A 24,169-nucleotide genomic window follows, 5' to 3' on the forward strand; every position below is an offset into this window, starting at 1 on the left:
ATAGTTCAAAGGTTCAAGAGGAACTAGTGGAAGGTATAAATTCAATTAGAGCAAGCAAGACAAGTATAGAAACAAAAATGAATTCTATCGAACATAGGCTTGACGAATTTGAAAGTCAACTAAAAGAAGTTGATAGGCTCAGTGAGGGTTTATCGGAAGCCCAAAAGTCCATTGAAGAACTAACTTCCCGGAATAACCTTCTACAGTCCCGCCTTGACGAAATCGAAGATCGGTCCCGTCGGAACAATATAATTTTTCATGGCATCACTGATTCCAAAGAAACATGGCAACAAACCGAATCCAAATTAATCGGCATACTAAACTCCTCGGATTATACTCCCCCGTCCGGCGACATTGAAAGAGTGCACCGCCTGGATACTTTCTCGCCTAATAAGTGTCGCCCAGTTATAGCGAAATTTGCAAATTATAAGACTAAAGAAAAACTACTTTCCATGCGCAATCGCCTCAAAGAAGGCAATATCTTGGCAACCGAAGACTTCTCAACAAACACTCGTACAGCGCGGAAAAAGCTAATAGAATTTGGAAAAAGGCAACCCGGCTCACCACTTTTCATACTTCACTATAAAAAGTTGTCAATCGGTAACAAACAGTACATGTACGACCCTGTTACCGATGCCGTTCAAGAAATACGGCCGCAAGCGGCACGTGTACGACATTCTTCTAATCCTGCCTCGAGTTCCTCGCTGTAGGAAAACGAGAGGGGCAGTGGACAACCGATCTTATCTTATGTATCTGTTCTCTTTACAAATATAAGAAGCATCCTTAACAAACATAACTCTCTATCTTCCGCCATAGATACTTGTTCAGCCCATATAATCGCTCTAACTGAAACCTGGCTTAATGCGCATGTGCGTGATTCCGAACTCTTTCTGAATTCCTCCCGCTTCTCAATTTATCGCTGCGACCACACTGAAAGACGTGGAGGGGGTGTTTTGTTGGCAATATCAAAAGACATTCCTTCTTCGCCTGTGCACGTGCTCAGCAATCTAGAAATAATATTTAGCTCACTTACAGTAGGCCACCAAAAGTACATTGTTGGTGTATGTTATCGCCCTCCTTCCTTATCACCGACTTTCATTAATGAATTACACGATGTTCTTAACATCATTTATACCCGTTTCCCTTCGTGTCCTTTGTTTCTTTTTGGCGATTTTAATCTCCCAAACATAAAGCGGCATGCCGCCCCACCCTTTTTGTCACCATCTTCAAGCGAAGCTAGCGAATTCCTGCAACTATTATCGACTTTTTCGCTTACACAATTAGTTACACTACCCACGCGGGTAACATCTCACGCCGCCAACACCCTTGATTTAATTTTAACAAATACACCTGACCTTGCGTCCGACATTACCTGCTTATCGGATATAAGTGACCATTCATTACTCACATTCTGTATCAATGCGCCATCCCACACATGTAGCAAGAAAAGAAAAATAATAGGGAACTACAGAAAAGCAAATTTTGAGGCCATAAATGATGAACTTGCGGTATTCCTTGATGTTTTTTTGAAGGATTATGATAAGCGAACTGTTCAAACTAACTGGGACATGTTTTCTTCCGAAGTTCGCCGACTAACCGATAAGTACATCCCCACGAAATTCATTACGACTCATGCACAATGCCCATGGTACAACCCAAGCATCAAACGCCTATCAAACAAAAAGAAACGTCTATATCGTGCTGCTAAACTTTCTCAGACTAATGCAAAATGGGCTGCCTACAAAGAAGCTTCTGATAACTATGTCACAGCTCTAAAAAACGCTAAAGAAAATTTCATGTCGAATGTATTACCTTCCATGCTAAAATCAAATGTGAAACAATTTTGGCGCACTATTAACCCGACGTCTAATGATTCCATCTCTCTCCTAGATATGTATGGTGATTATATTTCTGAAAGTGAATGTGCTGGTGTCCTTAATGAAACATTTGTAAACAATTTTTCGCATAAATCCAACAGCTCTTTGCCACACCTACCTTACTGCAATTACGTCCAAATGCCACCAGTGAACATGGACGCTCCTGGTATTGCCGCCCTTATAAGCAATTTGAAGTTTCATTCTTCACCTGGTTATGACAGCGTTGACGCTAAATTTTTGAAAAATACATCTGCAACTAGCTCAATCATCTTGGCAAAAATTTTTCAGCAATCACTCGATCAATCTACGCTACCTCTTCAATGGAAAATCGGAAAGGTGGTTCCTATCTATAAATCCGGAAATAAATGTTCTCCTACTAACTATCGCCCCATTTCTCTTACTAGCACCTGCTGCAAGCTTCTAGAACATGTATTATTCACAAATCTTGTAAATTTCCTCCAATCAAACTCCTTTTTCACTCCTGTGCAACACGGGTTTCGTAAAACACACTCCTGTGAAACACAGCTCATAACCTTCACTGAAAAACTGCACACTGTCCTGGACAGTTCGTCTCAAGCAGACTGCATTTATTTAGATTTTTCTAAACCATTCGATAAGGTCTGTCACCAACTTCTACTTCACAAACTAAGTAACCTCAACCTTGATAGAAACGTGCTACAATGGATACAATCATTCCTTACCCACCGCACCCAATTTGTTCATGCTAATGGCTTTAACTCTTCTTTCAGCGAAGTGCGCTCTGGGGTCCCACAAGGATCCGTCCTAGGGCCCCTTCTATTTCTTATCTATATTAATGACCTCCCTTCAAAATTGTGCTCTAATATTCATTCGTTTGCAGACGACTGTGTGATATTTCGTACGATTAATAATAGTGACGACATTAGAATCCTTCAGTCTGATCTAACCGCTGTTTCTAACTGGCGCCAAGCTTGGCTGATGGAATTAAACATTAACAAATGTAAGGTTATGCACGTATCCCGCAACCCCAAGCACCAGTCAACTTATTACCTAAACAACATAGCTTTAGAACTAGTTACATCATATAAGTACCTTGGAGTGCACATTACAACTAACCTCAGCTGGTCAACACATATTGAACATATCATCAACAACGCTAACAGCATGTTAGGGTACTTACGCCGCAATTTTTCTAGAGCCCCATCGTCACTAAAATTATCGCTTTACAAATCCTTAATACGCCCCAAGTTAGAGTACGCAGCATCAGTATGGGATCCAAGCCAAGAAAATCTAATCGCTGCTCTCGAGCTTATTCAAAATAATTCCGCTCGCTTTATCCTGTCAAACTATAACCGTACTGCCAGCATATCTTCAATGAAAAGCAGCCTTTCCCTTCCCTCTTTATCATCACGCAGGAAACTTTTTCGGTTAACCATGCTGCATAAAATATATTATCATTCCTTCCTGCGCAGCGAACTCTTACCCCAACCACTATACATTTCCCATCGCATTGACCACCGTCACAAGGTTGGCATTAACTATTATCATACAAAATCTGCCACTCGGTCATTCTTGCCCCGTTCGTCCCGTGAATGGAACCACCTTCCCGCTGAAATTGCGGGTATCACCGATAACCAACTGTTCCGTGCTGCCTTAGCCAATATTGTATATGCAGAAATATCTAATGTTTAATCTGTGTTTGTGTGACCACATTGTTGCGATAATACTAATTTGTTTTGTCTTTCCTTTTCCTTTTTATGTACACAACGTTTTTGTAACCATGCTACCTCATGTTATGCCTTTGTTCTGTACCACTCCCCTCTGTAATGCCTCTGGCCCTGAGGGTATAATAAAATAAAATAAATAAAATAAAATATCCGTGTTCGATATATTGAGGTTTGACTGTATTTATATCCCATACGCTGACCTGCTCACCAATCTGAAGTGTGCATTGTATCTGAGCTATGTATCTCTGCTTGAAGACCTATGCCTGCTTCCTCTGGTTAGCTTGGATCAACCATGTTCGAAGACTGAGACGAGCGCCAGCCTGGCTTGAGCTTCTATGGTGTCTTGGGAACTCTCATTTGAAGGTGTCTCCCCATTGAAAGCTGTGCAGAGCTCATGCCATTGGCACTAGGAGTGTCCCTGTAGGCAAGCGGTGCCTCGAAAAGATTGTTGAAGGCCTTGTGCAGCAACTGCTTTCCGATCCACACCATCTTTTCCACCTTGCCATTGAGCTGCAGGAAACGAGGGCTACTGATGACATATCTGAACTCATTAGCCTCTGCAAAGATAGAAACGTCATTACATGAAAACTATGGACCATTTTCTCTGCAGATGACGCTGGGAATGTCTTAGTGTGAAATAATGCTTTTGATGGTTGGAATGACAACCGGTGCTGTAAACTAAGAACTTAAAGAAAGTGCACACAGACGCAGACTGGTGATTTCAGGAAAGCGTGAATAAATAGTCAACCAGCAACACGTAATCTTGACCATTCGTGTGGGAAATGTCTACACCAACTCCCTCACAAGAAAGACTCAGTGTTTGAGAAGGCGTCACTAGCTCTGCACATGGGATGAATGTTTCTGCCTGCTTAGTGTATTTAGAAATCAGCATCTCAATGTGGCTGTTGACTCCTGGCCACAACAAGGGCTTTGGAGTGATGGGTGTGCATATGTTGATACCTCAAAGCACATCATAAATGAGATCAAGTGTGGAATGCTGAATAGGCAAAAGCACTACATTGTAGACCCCCATTAGAAGTAGCCCCCTGCAGACACTGACGTCTCCATGATATTGCTAGCACTTATTAAGGTGAAGCGGCATCCTTTCCTGCTTAAGCCAGCCTTTGGTGCAGTATTCCATTAGCATGGTGCATTCACATCGTTGGCTTGGGCACGGATGAGCTTGTGGTGACTAAATTCAGGAGAGAGTGATTTATTGCTTCGACAAAAAGTTTGATCAGCCTGCTCCATCGGTGGACCGCCCACTGGTGCACCTGAGAGCATGTCAGCCATGGCTAACTTGCCGGCTACTATATGACCTGGTACTGGAAGTGCATTAGCTTCACTTCGAAGTGCTGAATTCGCAGGCACAGCAAGTCGACATTCGTGGTCTCCATGAGCCCAGATGGGCTGATTATCAATCTTAAAGGGGCCCTGTGGCGCCTTTTTGCTTGCATTCGGCCATGCTGGAGTTAGTGTAGTGCCGATACTGAGGTTAATACAAAAATAATTATTGAAATCAGTGCGCACTAACCGTACTTATTAACCTTTAACAGCCAACAATAAAAAAACATTCCTTTTTGTATTTCACTCTCCCACTGACATCAAAGGCTGTTTCCGATCGCTGCGCGTCTCTTACAGAGACGTACCATATGGCTCGCCTTGTGGTGGCCATTGTGCAGTGCTTCTAGCGACGTTTTGCGATTGTTTTCCCATTTTTATTCATAAAAACTGCGGGTGTGCGAATAGTCAAAATCTCAAATGTTTTTCTAATTGTTCTTGCTATTCGATTCGCACTGGAAATTTTACTATTCGCACTTCTCTGAAATATTTACAGCCAACGTCCTACTAAAACTGATCCCTTTAGATTTTCAAAATGCTTCACCTCATTACACTCTCGCATTGCGGCAAAACTGCCTTTCAGGCTCTGCAACGTGCAAAAGTGTATTGACTAAAATATAGCAAGTTCCGACATGGAGATGATAGATGTGGCAAAGGCAGGGGCTCATTCAATGCTGATTTGGACCTGACATTCAGGTAGTAATTACGAAAAATTGAATGCCAAAGATTTTTGGCATCCAATCTGGGCTTGAAGGGAGCACAGTGTTGTCTGCCACATCAGATAGCCTTCCACAGAGGTTCCAAGAGGAGGCAAAGCTAAGGAAATGGCATCTTTGCCTTTCACGCGTAAAGTGTTGTCTGCAACGCTTTGGTTGTATCAAATTATGCATGTATATACAATTCAGCCTCTGCATTATCTCACTCTTGATAAGACAACGTTGAAACACCACCCCATCAGTGCTTCAACTTAACCAAAAGAATGCTTTCACATTGCTACGTGATAGAAATATCTTAAAGAAGCACTGACATCAAATTTACTCATGTCAAGATTTTTGCGTCAACGAGTAGCTATCGACCCCCTAGTAGCGATTCATGATTTAAAATGCATCTGAGTGACGAATGAGTATCTTTAATATTGAATTATATATTCGCTATCGAACGCGGCTCAAAATTGGTGGAAAGCCCGCCAAATTGTAGTGCTGGCAGCACTACCTCGCGGCCACGTCGAGGCCGCTGCACAGCTGATGCCGCTTTCACGAAAAATGGTGACACACTGTCGTTTCGTCTGCTAGGAACGCACGTAAAGCCAGTCCAGCTGCGTCTCTGAAGGCGTAGACATGCCTGTGTCGCCAACATCGTCGCCCTCGCCGTCATCTCAGTCAACATCGGCAAGTTATGATGACAGTGACCTGGAATTGGGTATCGCTGTGATTCGCGACGTTCCTTGCTTGACAAGCTCTGCGTTAAATGCAATGTATTTATCAGTCCCAGCCGTAACGTCGGAGCTCAGGAACATCAACTACGCACTTCATGTCGCGGACATTTGGCGAGTGAATCGCTGCTTTCAGCTGCAGCGATTCACTCGCAGCGATTCACGGTAGGAATAGCCCCGGCCTTGAGAAGAGGCCTCTTACTGCCAGTGAATTCCAACTGCTTCGCCAACACAAAATTCATCCTGTAGCAGCTCGCCGCAAAGTGAAGGGATTTGCAGCAAATGCGGCTGTTGTTGACAGGCGTCCAGTCACTCTGTCCACGTCTGGGCTAGCTGCACCTGCGCGCTCCCTTCTAAAAAAGCGCTCGCAGGTGCAGTCCAGCCCGGCCATGCTCTGTCCAACAGCGTGTACGAAGTCAACCCACTGACTGCAGTGAGGTTCGTGGCTTGGAAAAGCATGAAACGCTGTGCAATTTTCGCTTTTTCCGTGCCTAGACGTTGCAGGTTCTCATTACACAGCGGTTCCCCGACATTCTGGCTTGCATTGTCGCTCTGAATGATCGTACTCACACGCAGTTAAGCACAACCCACATCAGTCAATGCGACATGATGAATCGCATGCACGCTTCAACACAGCAAGGAGAGCGAGCACGGGTGGGAGTCGGCGAAGTCGGCTCCAAACACACTCAGCGATTGTCGACGTCATCGTTCCTATCCTATCGTCACTCAGGATGGTATTTGTAGAATCTGTTACACCGAACACGTAGCACTAATGTCGATGTCGCAGGGCATTCTATTTATCATGTTTTTTCTTTAGCTCTTCTAAGCTGTTTAACGTCCGAATACAATAACTTCCACGCGACGGACGCCATTCAAATTTGGCCAGGAAGACCTATGTATACCAAGTGATTGAATGATGGGTACATCTCGATCTTGAAATTTGATGTCAGTGCTCCTTTAAGTATTCTCTCTAACATTTTTTCTTCAATATCACTTTGAAGTATTCGAAAACCAGTCTAGAAATAATTGAAAAATATTTGAAAAACATTCTATTCAATTCAAACTCTCATTTCAATATTGGCACACATACTCCTTTCTCTGTTTTATATTTTTAGCATATATCATGTGTAGATACTGCCTTGCACATTCTGTGCCAAAATGTCTGAGATAATTCGAGATATTTTTTTCTATCATCTCTTCGGCTTGAGCCCGCAAACAAGAACAGCTGAGTTTATTCTGGAACTCGACCACCAGCAATAACACTGGAATGTTTGACACCCTGTGTATAAATGCGGACATGTGTTAAAGGATAATATTATCGACGGCCGACGCTCTGTTCGTTGCTATCATTGTACAGTGTGTTCTGCTGTAGTCTGACTTTTCGTTTCTTGGCCATAGATTGGGCCAAATGAAGAGTTTCGTCTTGAACAACCTTACTGCTGCCTTCGCTCAAGTAACAACAATGTCACGAAATTCGAATTCATATTGTATCTAAAATTTTGCTATTTGCAAAGCTTTAAAACAGCAATCCTTCTGTATCTGAGGAATTATATAAAGTACGTTTATAATCTTTAACGCACACTAGTGTGGTCTATCTGGACCTGTATAAATATTATGCGCGACTTGTCGCCTTGACTCAATGAGAACGCATAACCTATGTCGTTACAACCACGTGGTGAACTGTCACTTCCAATAGCAATTATACACTCCGTGCACTGCAACTGGCACACCACTACGCGGTCGTCAGAGCAGATAGTCGTTGAGAGCCCAAACAGAACCAAATGCTCTCCCAACATCTGCTAGCGTGCAGTTTACCAGAATCGGGAACTGATGCGTAGTCGATTGTACCAACTGGTACACGTTGTGTCCTGCAGGAACAACTTTTTACAGTTTTTCGACTCATCTTTGCTTCATTGAGCAGTTAAATAAGTGGATCACAGCTCTGTGACGTAAAATGTGTTTAGTTTCTCTTGTCGTCTCCAATTAGTGTTTTTTTTGGATTGATAAGACCCTCACTTGAGGGGCAAACTGAGTTACGTAGCATATTACCGTAAACACTACTAGCTACCCAGCAGTGCTATGCGCACTCAGGATCAGGCTAAGATGTTGGTTTGTTGACCCTTACTAAACTGGGGCGACCCACTTTGGGGGATCGGCCATGAAATGGGCAGTGCCTTGTTATAAAAATCAATTTGTGTATAATCTCTAAATGTATAGCAATACAGTCGAGTCTCGATAATTCGAACTCAAAGGGGCCCGAAAATTTGTTCGAATTAAAAGAAGTTCGAAATAATGAAAGCTACATAAACGAAGGGCTCTCCATGCAGTGGCGCATGTGCATTGACCTAACACACGAGGGGGAAGTTTCAGAAAACACATTTATTCACAAATCACAGGACATCCATCATTAATTGAAATAATCGGTGATGCGCATCCGCACACGTTTGCCTTGCAGCGATTCAATCAGTTTCGCACGCAGCTTGTAAAGCATTTCTACTTCGGCTTCAGCATTCTCCTGGCAAGAGAAGTTGCGAGTGGAAATGTCCAGCGCCGACACTTTCTAAAGACGGTGGTGGTAGTGGTTAGAAGAAGAGAAAGACGCCTAATATCTGCAGCCCGGTAGAGAGCACGATGCAGTGGGCAACAACAACTGCGCCGTGTTCTCTGCGTGGAGGATTGTCTTCACGCGGAGAAAAGCAGATCGGCATTTGAGGGAAAACCAACACTCCACGGCAGCTTTTTTTTCTTTTTTCTTTTTTTGCTGTCTTTGTGAGCGTCAAGGGAGAAGCGTGGCACTGGCTTGCGAGATACCCCCCCCCCCCCCCCCCCCTGCCTTAAGGCGCAGAGCCGTGCTCCCACAAGGGGTAAGGGCTGCAGAAGACAGTGCCTTTTTCCTTTTCTTCAACCACTCGTTCAATCAACCCGGTGACAGCTTTCTTTTTTTTCCTCTCTCTGTTCGCACGCCTTGTTGGAAGAAGGGTCTTTACGTGGCAGGCACAGAAAAAGGAGAAGGGTGGGTGACACGGGCGCGTTGCCGATTGGCATTTGAAAGAGAGAAAACATTCCACCGCAGCCTTTTCTTTCCTTTTCATTTCCTTCGTGCGCAGCATTGAGGTGTCGCAGGTGCCGCCGACGGATTGTGCGGGGTGCTGAGAGCATTTCGGAGCGTCTTATGTTCGAAATAACTGACGCAAGTGCTTGCGCGTTCGAATTACCGGGCATTTTCGCCCACTGAAATACACATAGCTTTGACGGGACCTCATCGCGAGTTCGAATTAAGCGTGTTCGAATTAATGAGATTCGACTGTATATCATTTTTGAAATAACTAATTTGCTTAATTCATAAGAAAAGAACGAATGGGGTTGATGAACAAGATTCATTTAGAAGACGTTAGCACTCAACTCCTTCTGTCTCGCGAAGTAAATCGCATACAGCATCGCAAATGCTCCTGTGGCTAAAACCCAGAGCTGTAGCCTCATGTGTAGCCCCAAAGGAAAGAACCACCAGAGGTAAGAAATTGAATCTCATCATTTGGAGTGGTTCATACAGAAGTCTTTGTCTTTGATTGGTGCAGGGCATAGAGTATCAGCACTACATAGTAAAAAACGAAGCGTTGTGAATGCTCTATCGACGGATGTGCACATTAGTGCTTGTTTTCGAAAGCAACATAAACGACCCAAGAGGTTGTAATCAATGAGGTAGGCATGAAGGTGGCCAAAGTGACTGTGTCATCGTCGCCACCACTCTACAAGGTGAAGTAAAAGACAAAATGGGGCTTGGGGCTTCGGCATCATCTATGGCCGAAATCGTTAAGTGTTCTCTTTCTCACTCAGCGCCTCAAGCTACGCTGTGCAAGCGACATGGTCATGATGAGTGATGATCATGCCGCAACAATTTCAAAAAAAAGCATTTCGCGAGACTCGGCGGCCGAAAATCGCCGTGGCACGGAGCCACAAGAAATGAGCACACTGCCTGGCCACTCACCACGATTTTTACGGCGAGTAGCTGGGGAGCCATCGATATTTTTAAATGCTCTGAATATTTTGCAAGTTTGCAAGTAGTGGGCACAAACCAATAATATTATAAGTATGAATGAATGACAGCTTACCGGAACAGTTATGAAGTAAGCATTTTGCATTACGCACACCTGACGCAGGCATTTAGCCGTCAGTGCTAACGACGTGTAGCAAGGCGGTCACTATAGTATGTGGAAAATGTGGTCGTTTTCATGCGGGTTTCCCCATTTATTTGTGGCCGCATCGCAGAAGAATGTCCCCCCACGATATCTTTAAATCCTGCTAGAAGCAATAAGCGCCGCCCTCAGGCCCTTCTGCCACCAAAGCAACGATGCGCTGTTGTCTGCTGGGGCTCTCAACGTTGTGCGCCTGCTGCGCTACAAGTGCCGCTGCACGTGGCTTTCAAGGTGCCTCCTATAGGTCTCAATCAGAGTGCTTAGCCACTGTGTGTCACTGTAGTCTCAAAAGTAGTGTGGTTTCTATGTAGAAATGAAATTATAACACCTTTGTTCCTAGCGTTGCCATTCACACAACGGTTATAGAAGCGATGAAAACAGTTCGATCATTTTGGTGTTGCAGGGCTCCTTTGAAGGGGTAGTGACATAAAATTTCATGGTAAATCAATCAATCAAAGGAAAATTTATTGCACTATAACAAAAAAATGTGCATACTAATATTTGGTTCCATAGCCTAAACGGCTAGTGATGGGTCCAATACGAAAAAGGTTACAAGAATTAGCAGTCTTCACAGAAAAAACAAAAAAACAAAAAGACTAGTGAAATTATTATGAAAAGCGACAAATGTTATACTTATTTTAAAAACCATACTGAAAAGAACAGATACACAAAATATACATGAGAAAGAGAAAGAACAATGGTGAAAACATCATAACAAATGTCCTATATAAAATATCAAACATATTTAAAGAGCCATACTAAGAAAACAACGAACCACATTATTACTATGAGTATACTAATTATACGAAAATATTCTTTTCTTTTTAGGGGCCAATAAAGAACTCAGAATGCCTGGGTTCAGTTCAGAAGTACTGTTTGTAGGTAGTGTAAAAATTTCTTGCGACTTTTATTTCAGGAGGCAAATTGTTCCACAGCTTAGCACCAGAATATTGTATTAGTTGTTCACCGTACACATTTGAAGATATAAGGAGGCTAAGATTACCGAAGCTTGGGTGACATGTGTTTAGCGACGTAAACGTCAATGTGCCACCGTGCAAGGGGTTGTTTGTGTTTATTATTCTATTTACAATACAGGAAATATTGTAATTGTGTACTTCCGCTAACGGCAGTATACGCAGTTTCTGAAATAAAGTATAACAAAGACAATACACTGGGGAGGACATAATTACATACAGAGCTCGTTTTTGTAACTGGATTAGCAGAGTAATGTATCTTACATATGTTTGGCCCCATGACTCACAGCAGTAACTGAGGTGGCAGTGAAATAAACTGAAATATAATGTTCGCAGCAAATTCAAGTCTAAGTACTGGCTAGCAGCTGAATGAAAGCTTTTTGTGAACGGTTTTTATTTGGTCTCTTCAGTTAAGGTTACTGTAAAATATAATGCCTAGGTATTTAATAGTTGAAACATTTTTGAATGGATTGATTGTTTAGTGATATGCTAATTAAAGCACAGTTTGAGTCTTTTATTCGTCATTGAAAAATAATATAATAGCTGTAACTGCCATTTAATACAATCCATTGTCACAAAACCACACTGATGTTGTTTGTAGCTCATGGTACACAGTGTGTTGTAATGTCTCAAGTGAACTGCCCGTGAATAAAATTACAGTATCGTCTGCATACATTAATGCTTTTGAAGACTGTAAGTCTTGCGGGAAATCGTTAACATATAAAGCCAATAATGTGGGACCTAACATCGATCCTTGCGGTACACCACATGGTGCAGATCTCAATTCGGATATATAATCATTAAGTACTTTCTTGCTTTCGCAATGTGAGGCAACTGGAAAGAAAGTCATGAGCGCCATCGATAATGCTGTTGCACTTAAGTTTTTTCATTACGTAGTGCCGAGTGACTAACAGTATCAAATGCCTTTTTTATGCCGATAAAAATTTAAATTACAATGTTTTTTTTTGGGGGGGGGGCTGAGGGCAGTGTTTATGATTGGAGGTTAAATAAGTTACACCCCCCCCCCCCCCCCCCACATCATGTGGGGCGGGTGTAACAGTGGTGTGAACAATGGGAATGGGCAGTGCCAGGACGCCACGTATCCCGAAGAGGTGGGAGCATGGATACGCTCCCAAGACTCAACCACGCAACGAAGGGCCATCCAGCGGCTTGAGGAGGCCCTGGCAAAGCAGACGAGAAAGGGAGCCGACGTCCCGGGCAACGGGAGTGGAGGAGCCCGAGTATCCAACGCTTAGTCGGAGCACAACGTCCTCAAGATCTAGGGCCTGGGACTATAGGACTATTAGCCATAGTCTTCAAATAGGGAATACCCGCGCCCTGCGTGGCCGGTGACTTCCCGCATGCCGGATGCGTGAATAAATGTTGTTTCTCTCTCTCTCTAAATAAGTACAACCATTGATGTGGATTTTTCTATGATGAAACCGTGTTGTTCGAGGCAAATTATAATATTCTTGCCAAAGAAGTCCTTCCCCTTGAGCGATTAATTTTTCAAAAATGTTGTTCGCAGTGCTCAATACTGATATTGGTCTGTAGCTCCTGGGCATATTCTGATTTCCTGTTTTGTATATTGGTACTTTTGCCATCATTAATGCATCTGGATAAGAATTAGCATTTAACGAATGGTTAAATAAGTGACAAAGTGGGGCACTCAAAATATTTGAATTGTGTTTCAGTATTCTAGCTTGCATACCATCAGTCTCTGTGGCTTTGTTCACCTGTAAATTCTTCATTACAGACATCAACTCTTCCTCTGTTATGACTTAAAAGCTAAATTCGTTTCTTTTTTCTTTTCAACGTAGGTAGGAGGTCGTGCATTTCGTAACATTTTCGCCAACCGTGGCAAAGTATTCATTGAAATCATCTGTAAGGCCAGTTGTTGTGTTTTCAGGAAGAACAATCTTTTTGTTATCGAGCCCTGTCACTTCCTTGATTATGTGCTGTGTTTGTCTTGTATCACAACGGTTAATGAGACGTGTATTATATGCCCTTTTATATTTATGCAGTAGCCCAACTGGCTGATTTCTGAAGTACTCAAATTGAAATTTATAATATTAATTTGTTTTGTTTGATGTTATCTTATTGTAATATTAATTTTTTTTCTTCGGTAGTGCTACAATAGGTTGTGTTACCTATGGACACATGGCATGGTCATATTTGTGACGTATGCATGTATACGATGGCCACTTTATTGCGTTCGTGATACTGCAAATAATATTATCATATTCGACCTGCATATCGTCGTTATACTGTGTTTCGAACTCACTATGTTGCAAAATGGTGCTTACATGCAAATAATTATCAAATGTGTGATTTCTCGAAGTTAAATTTTCGGCATTACAAGTACGATGTAAGTAGGATTGAGGCATGAAAAGAAAAGTCGGGTGTTGATCAGCAATTCAATATATTCGTAAACACCAGCTTCTACATTTGTGTCCATACTGCTCAACATGTGATGAATAAGTGAGGCAACGTTCTGAGAAATATATCAGTACGGCCCCACCGCAGTGGTCTTGTCGCTAAGCTACTCGGCTGCTGACCCGCAATTCGCGGGATCTAATCCTGGCTGCAGCTGCTGCATTTTCGATGGAGGCGAAAGTGCTGTAGGCCCGTGTGCTCAGATTTGAGTGCACGTTAAAGAACCCCAAGCGGCCAAAATTTCCGGAGCCCTGCACTACGGCATCTCTCATCACCATATGATGGTTTTGGGACATTGAACCGCACATGTCAATCAATCAAATCAATGTGTCCCTTCGAATATAACATTTTCAAGATTAAATCATTGCAGGAAGAACAAGTAGTCATGACACTCATGTTTAAGTAGATCTATATTGAAAATCACCACAGATTATAATTTTAGAATGCGCGGGTGCATAGTGAATCAATGTACTTTCCATAACAGATATGAAGTCATATGCGCTTGATTCCAGGAGGTGATAAACTGCGCTAGGTACGATACTATATTCAGTTGTTGCGAACAGTGTTTCAGCAGATTGCTGACAGTTCGAGATATCGTTTAGCACTGGAAACTGAGCTCGTTCCTGATAAACATAGCTACTCCATCGCGACGTGCAGCTCGTGGTCTTGGCTGTGACAGCATTGCGTAGCCAGACATATTTACGTACTCATCTTTTTTTAAGCCATGTCTCTGTTATAGCAATGATGCTGTATTGTGATAAATAGATTAGTAGCTGGTCAAAATTTTTTCTTTTACTGTGGATATTGCAATGAAAAAATGATATGTTCTTATGTTTGTGCCATGCCCATTCAATATCTGTGTTATTATTTTTATAAATCATGTCGATCGGTTACTGTACTCTATCAAGGTCTTCCGTACATGTTCCGTGCAGCATCCTCGAATTTTCTGCTTTGCGCATTAATACTTTGCCATCTGACACTCAAGTGAACTTCCAATTTTTTTCGCATTTGGCGCTCAGTGCCTTTGCCAGAAGTATCTTGTTTGCTGGACAAAGTAGTTCATTTTTGAACACTGGGGAACTATTCTTAAATCCCGAAGTGGACGTCCTCGGCCCCTATTTTTTCGGCGCTTTCAAAGCACGGTCCTGCACTTGGCGCGAGTGGAATATCACTATGATATTAGGTGTTTTTTTTTGTCATTTTACTAAACTTGATGAAATTATTTCAATATCAGACTCAGAAATTTCAGAGCCTAAGCAGGTTGAAAATGCTGTCATTGAGGAAGTTAAATTTTCATCCTGGACTAAAGGTATTCCCTTAATTTTCAGGTTGCTCTTACAACTGTCTTGCTGCATGTCAGTTGACTTTCTTCATATCTGAGTTTCCTTGTGAGACACAAATTGTAATTTTTATTTCTTTGTTGTCATTCTCAACTTTAGCTATTGCACTCTTTAGTGTTTGCACTTCTGCTTGCAGTGCCTCAAAACTTCTATTGATGAACTTGATTGCTTCCTTTACAGGGTCTAGCTCGGTCCTTCTCAAACTCTTCAGGTCCTATTTTATTTCCTCATATTTCACGTCCAATGTACTTGTCAGTTCTGCTGAAGCTTTGACAGGCTCTTTAACGATCGTTAGAGACCTTTCATGCATATTGCAAATGGAGTAGGGGAGCAGTCCGGCAGCCTAATGTGTACCCAAGTAACAATATTGCCAGATGCATGCATATTGATATTTTAGGGGACGATGCGCATGTGTGCCTGGCGAGGAAGACGAAGGGTTGTCTCCGCTCGATCACTGCTCAATTGGTCACGCCATTACCGCTGGTTTCAAATACATCCGTCTACAGCCTCGTCGATGCGGTGTCTCTTCTTTTCCGTAATTCTATTCAGATGGCGGTAATCCACACAGAAGTGCCACGGGCCACCTTTCTTTTGAACGAGCACAACGGGGGACGCCCAAGGGCTTGAAGAGGGTTCAATAATTCCTTTGGCTAGCATCTTGGTGACTTTTTGTTGGATTACTTTACGCTCGGTGGCAGACACCCGGTATGGTCGCTGATGAATGGGATGAGAATCACCTGTGCTGATGCGATGCTTGACGAGTGAAGTCTGGCCGAGTGGATGGCTGTCGATGTCGAATACATTGCGGCATGAAGCCGGAAGGCAGCATGGCGCGGCTCACTTCTCAGGTTTGAGGTCTGGGGCGATCATGGAGCGTAAGGTCGCATCGAAGCACATGGCATCCTGCGAGTGACGTGGGTGATCGGGACATACGTCTGCCGCAAAACAGGTGACGTGGTTATCAATTAAGGGTCTTAGTGTGGCGACCTAAATTCTTTGAGGTAGCACTTGTTTTATGAAACCGAAATTGATAACAGATAAATATGTTCGGTTAGAGGCCATGGTTACGACAGAGTGTGGGACAGTAATGTCACGCGCCAGGAGAACATCAGGAATCGGCGTCATGATATAATCACTATCGAGCACGGGAGAGGGTGTTGCCAATTCAACGAATGTGAGAGCTTTAGGTGGTATCCGGAAAAAGTCAGTGGTGCACAGGCTGGCCGGGAGTTTAGGGTGAGAATCTGGGAGAAGAGGAAGTTCTGGGCAGAGAGTACCGGCGGCACAATCAATCAGGGCAGAATGCGTCGGTAGGAAGTCCATGCCGAAGATTAGGCTGTGAGGGCAATTTTCAAGCGCCGTAAATAAAACAAAGACATGGTGGCCGGCAATACTAACCTGAGTGGTACACATTCCAGAGATGGCATGGTATCCGGCAATACTAACCTGAGTGGTACACATTCCAGAGATGGCCATAGTTCCATCATCAGCGACACGGAGGGTTTTAGTCGCTGCAGGCGTGAATACTTGTTGAGTAGGCGACACAGATGAGCACTCATTATGGACACTTGAGCTCCGGTATCAACCAACGCCATCAAATAAATACCGTCTACATACACCTCAATCGAGTTCGTAATAGTGGGGAGCGTCAACGGAAGATTTGGATCAGTCACAATTGATGCAGCACTACCTCCCGGAGCTGCATGGTCTAGTTTTTCGGTCTGAGGGGATCCATAGTTGACCGGCGACGGATAGCGGCGTGGTTGGGGCGATGAACGGCTGCGCTGAGGTGACGGCGAACGAGCAGTGAAGCGGCTGTTAGGGACGTCGGAAGAAGGGTACACACGACTGTGCGAATACCGACGGAAGTCCTCGTATGGGCGAGAAGAGGAAAATGGTCTCCAGTTAGAGGGCGTCCAAGTGCTGCGACAGTAGGGGGAGATATGGCCAACTCGGTGGCAGCCTAAGCAGATCGGTTTGTCGTCTGCAGTTCTCCATTCCGTCGGATTGTGAGATCGTGGAGCAAAATGTGAGTCATAGCGTGGTGCATTTATTGTCATTGGTGTGGAGGTGGTTCGGGAGACAGAGCAGGCCACAGGAAAACCGAGCTTTGCGATTTTCTGCCTCACGACGGCTTGAATAACAGAGATCGCCGGAGGCGTTTGTGCGTCGTCATGGTCAAGTAGAAGTGGAGAAAATGGTGCCGGACTTGACGCCTCAAGCTCCCGTCGAACGATACGTGTCACGCTGTTCTGCATGGGTGGTGCGGCACAGAGATCGGGGCAGGTTGATGTAACAGCCGTCTCAAGCTCCCGTCGAACTATACGTGTCACGCTGTTCTGCATGGGTGGTGCGGCACCGAGATTGGGGCAGGTTGATGTGACAGCCATGTTTGGTAGCCGTGTAAATTGAGGCAGAACATGGCGGCTTTTGGCCGTTTCAAAGCGGCAGCATTCCTTAATAGTCATATCTAGGGTCGTGACGTTTATGTACACGAGCAAGTTGAAGGCGTCGTCCGCGATGCCCTTGAGTATGTGGCCCACCTTGCCGCTCTTGGTCATTTGCTCGTCCAAATTGCGGCACAACGCGAACACGGCCTGTATGTACGAGACATACGACTCGGTTGATGACTGTACACGGGTGGTGAGTTCTTGTCAAGTGTCCATTTGTTGACCGGACAGGTCCCCGAAGATGTCGCGTAGTCGTTCCTTGATGTCCGAGCTGGTGAGCTCGGCCTCATGAGCGTCGATTCATACATGCGGGGTGCCATCCAAGTGAAAGATTACTTTGGCGAGCATCATGGTAGGGTCCCATTGGTGAGACAGACTAACGCGCTCGTACATGCGGAGCCAGTAGTCGACGTCAAGGCCAGGCTGGGCGGAGAACGTACTGGGATCACAGGGGTGGGACATCGTCAGGTATGTAGTGGCTGGAAATACGGATGGAGACGCTGATGGGTTGTTGTCATTGGTAGCTGTGGCTGGAGCCTGAACGGTGCGTCCACTGCGAAGCTTCGTGGTGAGGATGGGAAACGTTCCACACTTCCTGCCGGACGCTTCCGGCCAGACGCCTTCAACCACTTGACAGTCCGTCAGAACCGTTCTTCCGCGTTGGCTTGGACCTACTTGGCCCTTTCCCCTTGTCTTCCTCGGGTAACAAGTGGATAGCCGTGGCCACCGACTACGCCACGCGTTATGCCATCACACGAGCTCTTCCAACAAGTTGTGCCACAGATGTCACCGACTTCATCCTCAAGGACGTGATTTTGAAACACGGAGCCCCACGGCAGCTGCTTATAGACAGTGGCCGCATCTTTTTGTCGAAAGTCATAGCCGACATCTTGCAGTGTTGTCAAACGAGACACAAGCTGACTACGTCATACCATCCGCTAACCAACAGACTCACCGAGCGTCTAAATCGAACTCTTACAGACATGCTTGCTAAATATGTTTCTACCAACCACACCGACTCGGATCTTTGCGTTGCTGTACGTCACACTTGCCTATAATTCTTCACGCCATGACACTGCCGGTTACTCTCCATTTTTTCTGTTGTTTGGCCGAGAACCAACCAACGTTGCCTCTAGACACCGTCATATCGTCCCCCGCAGTACCAACCTGTGAATATGCCATGGACGCTATCACTTGGGCCGCTCACGCACGCGATATCACCCGTACTCGCCTTCTGACCTCTCAAGAGAAGCAACCGCGTTTATATGACCAACGACATCACGACGTACACTTTCCGCCCGGTTCTTTGGTGCTGCTGTGGTCTCCGACCCGTCAAGTTGGCTTGTCAGAAAAACTGCTTACTCGCTACACAGCTCCATACCGAGTCCTTCGTGTGGTTACTCCTGTGACATATGAAATCAGTCCTGTCGCCTTCATGTGCCCAACAGGCTACCGATATTGTACATGTTGCGCGCTTCTAGTGACATTCACCACTCTCCTAGTGACGTTGACGTTTAGATGCGGTGAGACGGTGCTTCTGCCGCCGAGGATTATGCTACATGTATGCATATTGATATTCTAGGGGGAGACGCGCTTGTGTGCCTGGCGAGGAAGACGTAGTGTTGTACCGCTCGATCACTGGTCAACTGGTCACGCCATTACTGCTGGTTTCAAATACATCTAATCCACAGCCTCGTCGATACAGCATCTCTTCTTTTCCGTAACAATATGAACAGGACGAGCCTGCACAAAATAAGCTCTTTGTTTGGTGTTGCAGCCTGGAATGCTCCTGTGTGATGCTGTGTTCAGTTGAGGCCTCCTTTAAGTACCCAGTTGGTGACGTCGGAGCTCATGAGGATGCGCAGACGCTTCCAGTAGTCTGGCAGATTCCAACTTTCCAATGGTCACTTGGGCGATCCTCCTGATGCAACATGACCTGGCCAGGACACTGGGTATAGGTGCTCAGTTCCCGACAAGAATCGGTGACGGGCGCTCTACATGAAATAAGCATTCCGTTGAAAAGGCCATTTGTTTGTTGCTGCTGCCTAGATTGCTCCCGTGGTCGAGATAGCCTGCGGGATCGATTTCTGTTAACATACCATCTGCAAAATATCAACAGCAAACATAGCTTAGAAGGTATTTTACACGAATATTTAAACATGCATGCACGATCGAGCAAAGTGACCCATGGTGACCCCCTACTCGTGTCAGCTTCCAGGAAAGAGAAAAGTCTGTTTACGATGAGGATGGGGCGCGACAATCTTGCCCAACTGTCTTCAGATGCTACACATGGGGTGATAGCGGTTACCATATATGGTGCTGATTCAAAGTTTTTATCCGAGTATGCTGACTCAATTGCTTTTTTTGAGTTTTGATGAATTCGATTTCCGTGGGGGTTAGTAGAATAGAGCTAAAACTGACACATGCGCTTTCTTGGTCTAATATGAAGTGCTGCTCCAAACTGGTCCAATAGTGAAATGTGGCTCCAAAGGGCAATATTTGCTAGTAACTGCTCCGAACATGCCCCAAAGTAGCATTGGGGAAAATAATGACCTTACGAGCCTTTAAAAAAAAAACAATCTGTGCACTGTCAGCTAGTATACAGCTTTATAGTAGCAGTATACTAGAACGTTGACAATGCTGCACGCACCAGCAATTTCTACATGTATCTCACATAGTTTTATATTTGGACTTTATTGTTGGAAATTGCGGGAAATGAGGAGTGGCAATCATCTTTAGGATCAGGGCAGGTCATTTAGAATAAAGTAGAAGTGAACGAGTGGGCTTTGCCATGGGAACGGTGGCTCGTCCTTTTGTCTACATTTTGGTGCCGTGAAACCTAAGAGACAGGACCTTTAAGCGTGAGACCAAGCGGACTTTACGATTTTTCGACAGCATTTGAAGCCTGGGGGACTGTCGTTACAACGCGTTTGTTGAAGCTGATGTGCGAAGCCAAACCATTCCTAAGAACCAGATCAAGAAGCATGACACCTCGGCATTGCTTGAGACTTCATGCTTCGAAGCGTTTGTGACGAATACCATGTTGACTGCGACTTCACCTCGTGACGTGACCGGCCAGTGGTTTCTCATGTTTTCGACACTGGACCGGATAATGGAGGCTCTATTTTGAAGGTGCAATGAAGTGCGCAAGGCTGTCACGGAAGCCATCGCCAACATTGAACGTTTATACACTTGGAGCATCCATCAGTAAGTGAGTTACGAGATATTCATTGAATTGTGATTGAGCATTACAAGCTTCGTAAATAAATTGACAAGCAAGTAGAAGACCCACATCATATTGATCACTTGGAAACTGAGACGGGTGAAGCAGAGATTTATGGACACCTGATCATTCTAGCCAAGGTCAGAGTGGAATATAAGATCGTGGACGTATTGAATGCTCAGCAAGCTCACTTGGAGGCATTGAAGGCTATGAGGCAAGGGATTAGGACAGAAGTACTAGCTAACACGCACTCTTCGTATTGGGTGCCAGCATCTAGCCTCTACTTCTTCAGCAGCTATCTTGTCCTACGGAAACTGTACGACTCAGACTCACGACGAATCGCTGAACGTGCTGGAAGCCAAAAAGCCGCCGATTTCACTACGGTAATGAGCATCCAAGCACTCACAGAACAACCGATACTTCCGAAAAACTGGCCCACGCCTTTAGAACTCCCATCAGCGTACACTATCAATGAAGCAAACGACATAACAGTTACAACTCAAGTGCACATGTTGGAGGAAGAAAGTTCTAAGGTCGAAAAGCGAGAAGCCTTTGAAGATCTAAAAGGGCATTCATGGGATATTAAGAATGGGTACAAGCTAAAGCCAACAGATTCATATGTTGTACAGCCATCGCAGCCACGTGTAGAAATGTCTGGCAGAAACAAATTAAGATGCATTCAAGCAAGAGATGAACTGTGAAGGCACAGGAGCCTGCTGCCTATACGAGTCCTAAGAGCTTTACTAGTAATGCAAACATCAAGGGGGAGAAGAATGCAGACCGTACAAGCTACTTCACTGACGATTAGTTATATCGAGATGGGGCCACAGCGGCGAAAGAAGCAAGGAAGTCCGGGGTGGAAGCAGAAGGATAGTGTTACCAAGGTGAACACAGCCAAGGTAAGAAATTCAAAAACAAAGCTTCTCAAAATGAGCTACACCTGAACCTCACAGAAAAAACCATGTTTCTGCCAACGAAAACTGATCAGCGAGAGTGCAAGTTCACCCTGGGCACGGATATGGAACACACGTCGGAAGCATTTCTGGAAAACCAGGCGCAAGAGAAAGCCCGAATTGTTCCACGTTGATTGGCTTGGACCTTAAACTATTAGCGACAAACATTGTGTGTTTAGTGTTCACAGCAACTGTGATATTGTTCATCATGAGGCTTCACTGTCAGGACGTGGAGCATGTTGCAAATTGTGTGGAAATAAGGAGTGGCAATCATCATTAGGATCAGGGCAGTGCATCCAGAATAAAGAAGAGTTGAACGGGTGGGCTTCGCCATAGGGAAGGCGGCTCGTTCTTTTCTCTACACTTACTAGCAGACTATTTTGGTGAAATGCGTGCGAGACTTCTTGGTTCTTCTTTGACGGCCTTGATATGTGACTGGTTACATTTAGAAGGTTCATCAGCTTTGATCTGTTTAATGTCACAAGAAGAAGCATTTGAAAGGTTGGCTCGTTTAGCTTATTTGATTTTTGAAATTTCCAATACTGGCTATTTTTGCAAAATATGAAAACAGCACTTACTTTATGTTCATTGACGATCCATTCATTTAATTATGTTTCTTGCAATTTTCAGTGATTATTGTGTGTGCAGTCTGTTTAATAATAAATAATAATGTGTATAACAGGGTTAAATGATGCAATAATGTCGAGGAGTCGTTTGGAATATTTTGCTCCTCCAAGGTAGCATGTTTTTCTGCTCCAGAAGCAGTCGAGGCTACTCCAAAGCACCATTTTTTTCGCTCCTGAATGTGCTCAAAAAATTGAAATGTCACTTCCATCACTGGTTATGTGAAAGGCTTCCAAAATTTTGCGTGTAGTCTTATCCTTTGATTTGGCCAGTATTGTAGATTTTTTTAAATGTTTTGCTGCATCGACACTCCCTGCAGTACATGGAAAGGTTGCCTGTGATCGCTGTCTGCTGGCATGCGTAGTGATGCTCTTTGATCTGCTCGTTGATGCATCTTTCCGATCGCCCAACGTGTGCCTTGCCACATTTTAGTGGGGTAGAGTATACGATGCCTAATTCACATTCAATATACTTTTTAGCATGACATGTTTGGCATTCTTTTTTCTTCGCATCGGGATTGTTCATTTTTTGGCACATTCCTTTCAACTTGACAGGAGCTGAGAACGCAACATTCAGCTCATGCCTGGCTCCTATCTTTTTCAATTTATGGGATGCTTTGTGAACCTATGGGATCACTACACGCTTCTTGTCATGTTTAGTGGGCTCTTTGCTTTTTCTTTGTTTGATCTCTTTTAGAATGTTCTCCCCAACTGATACCAGTACGTCGTCTGGGTAGCCATTTTCTCGTAGGCGCTGCATTTGCAGGTTAAGGCTATCATTGCATCTGTGTGCGCAGCATCTTTTAATAGATTGTGTCATGCTTGTGTAAGCAATGGCCCTCTTTACTAGTTTCGTGGGCACAGTCCACTTCATTCCTTCTCTTCTCCCGTAACTTTGTTCTTCGCTACAACTGCAGCGCAATTTTTTTCTGTCATGAAAAACCATCTAGCCCAATACATCACTTTGCTCCTAAATCACCAACTCGCTTAATCAACCGTTATGACATTTTTGGCAACCTGCCATTGTTTGCTTCATGAAATTGAAATTGATTGTTGTCTGTTAAATAGATTAGTATTTACAAGATGCTTTGACAATGCTCTGTCCTCCAAGTAATCTGTGAAAATATAATATCTCCTCCTGAAACATCAGTAGCTGCTCTAAACTATCATTTTTTTTTTTCTGCTCCAAAAACCAAAAACACTTGTGGCTGTTACAAAGCAGTACTTTTCCTGCTCCAAAGTATGCTCCAAAAAGTAAAAAGTCATTTCCATCACTGCATAAGCCATCCATCTGTTGGTTGCCCTTAGTGTAAAAGAAGGAGGTTTTTCTTAATTGTAACTTTTCTTGACTGGCACCTGATAAGGTTGCATCACATGTTTGTGTGTGTGAGTTGGTCTTGTTTTGTATGTAAGTTTTTTTTTTTTGCATGTGTGGGTGTTTCAAGTGTCCTGAAAATTTGGTATGTCACCTGGCTGACTCTGCTACACACAAGCAGTTGCTCTATCAATAGTCAGATTGACTTTGTATTTATTTGTGCCATTTCTTCTAATGAACTTCGGTTGAGAGTCAACGCTATTGTGGTCACATCCTTGGTCTTAATCCTTGTCCTGTCTTGTGCAT

At 44.1% G+C, this 24,169-nt stretch overlaps 1 protein-coding gene across 1 annotated transcript in view; it reads left to right on the forward strand.

The window, feature by feature from the left end:
- Positions 1-24,169, forward strand: part of Naa40 (N-alpha-acetyltransferase 40) — an 80,825-nt gene that overhangs the window by 54,372 nt on the left and 2,284 nt on the right. The gene's annotated exons all lie outside the window — the stretch shown is intronic.

This window comes from Rhipicephalus microplus, chromosome 2 (assembly GCF_043290135.1).
Source record: "Rhipicephalus microplus isolate Deutch F79 chromosome 2, USDA_Rmic, whole genome shotgun sequence".
Classification (NCBI taxonomy): Eukaryota; Metazoa; Arthropoda; class Arachnida; order Ixodida; family Ixodidae; genus Rhipicephalus; species Rhipicephalus microplus.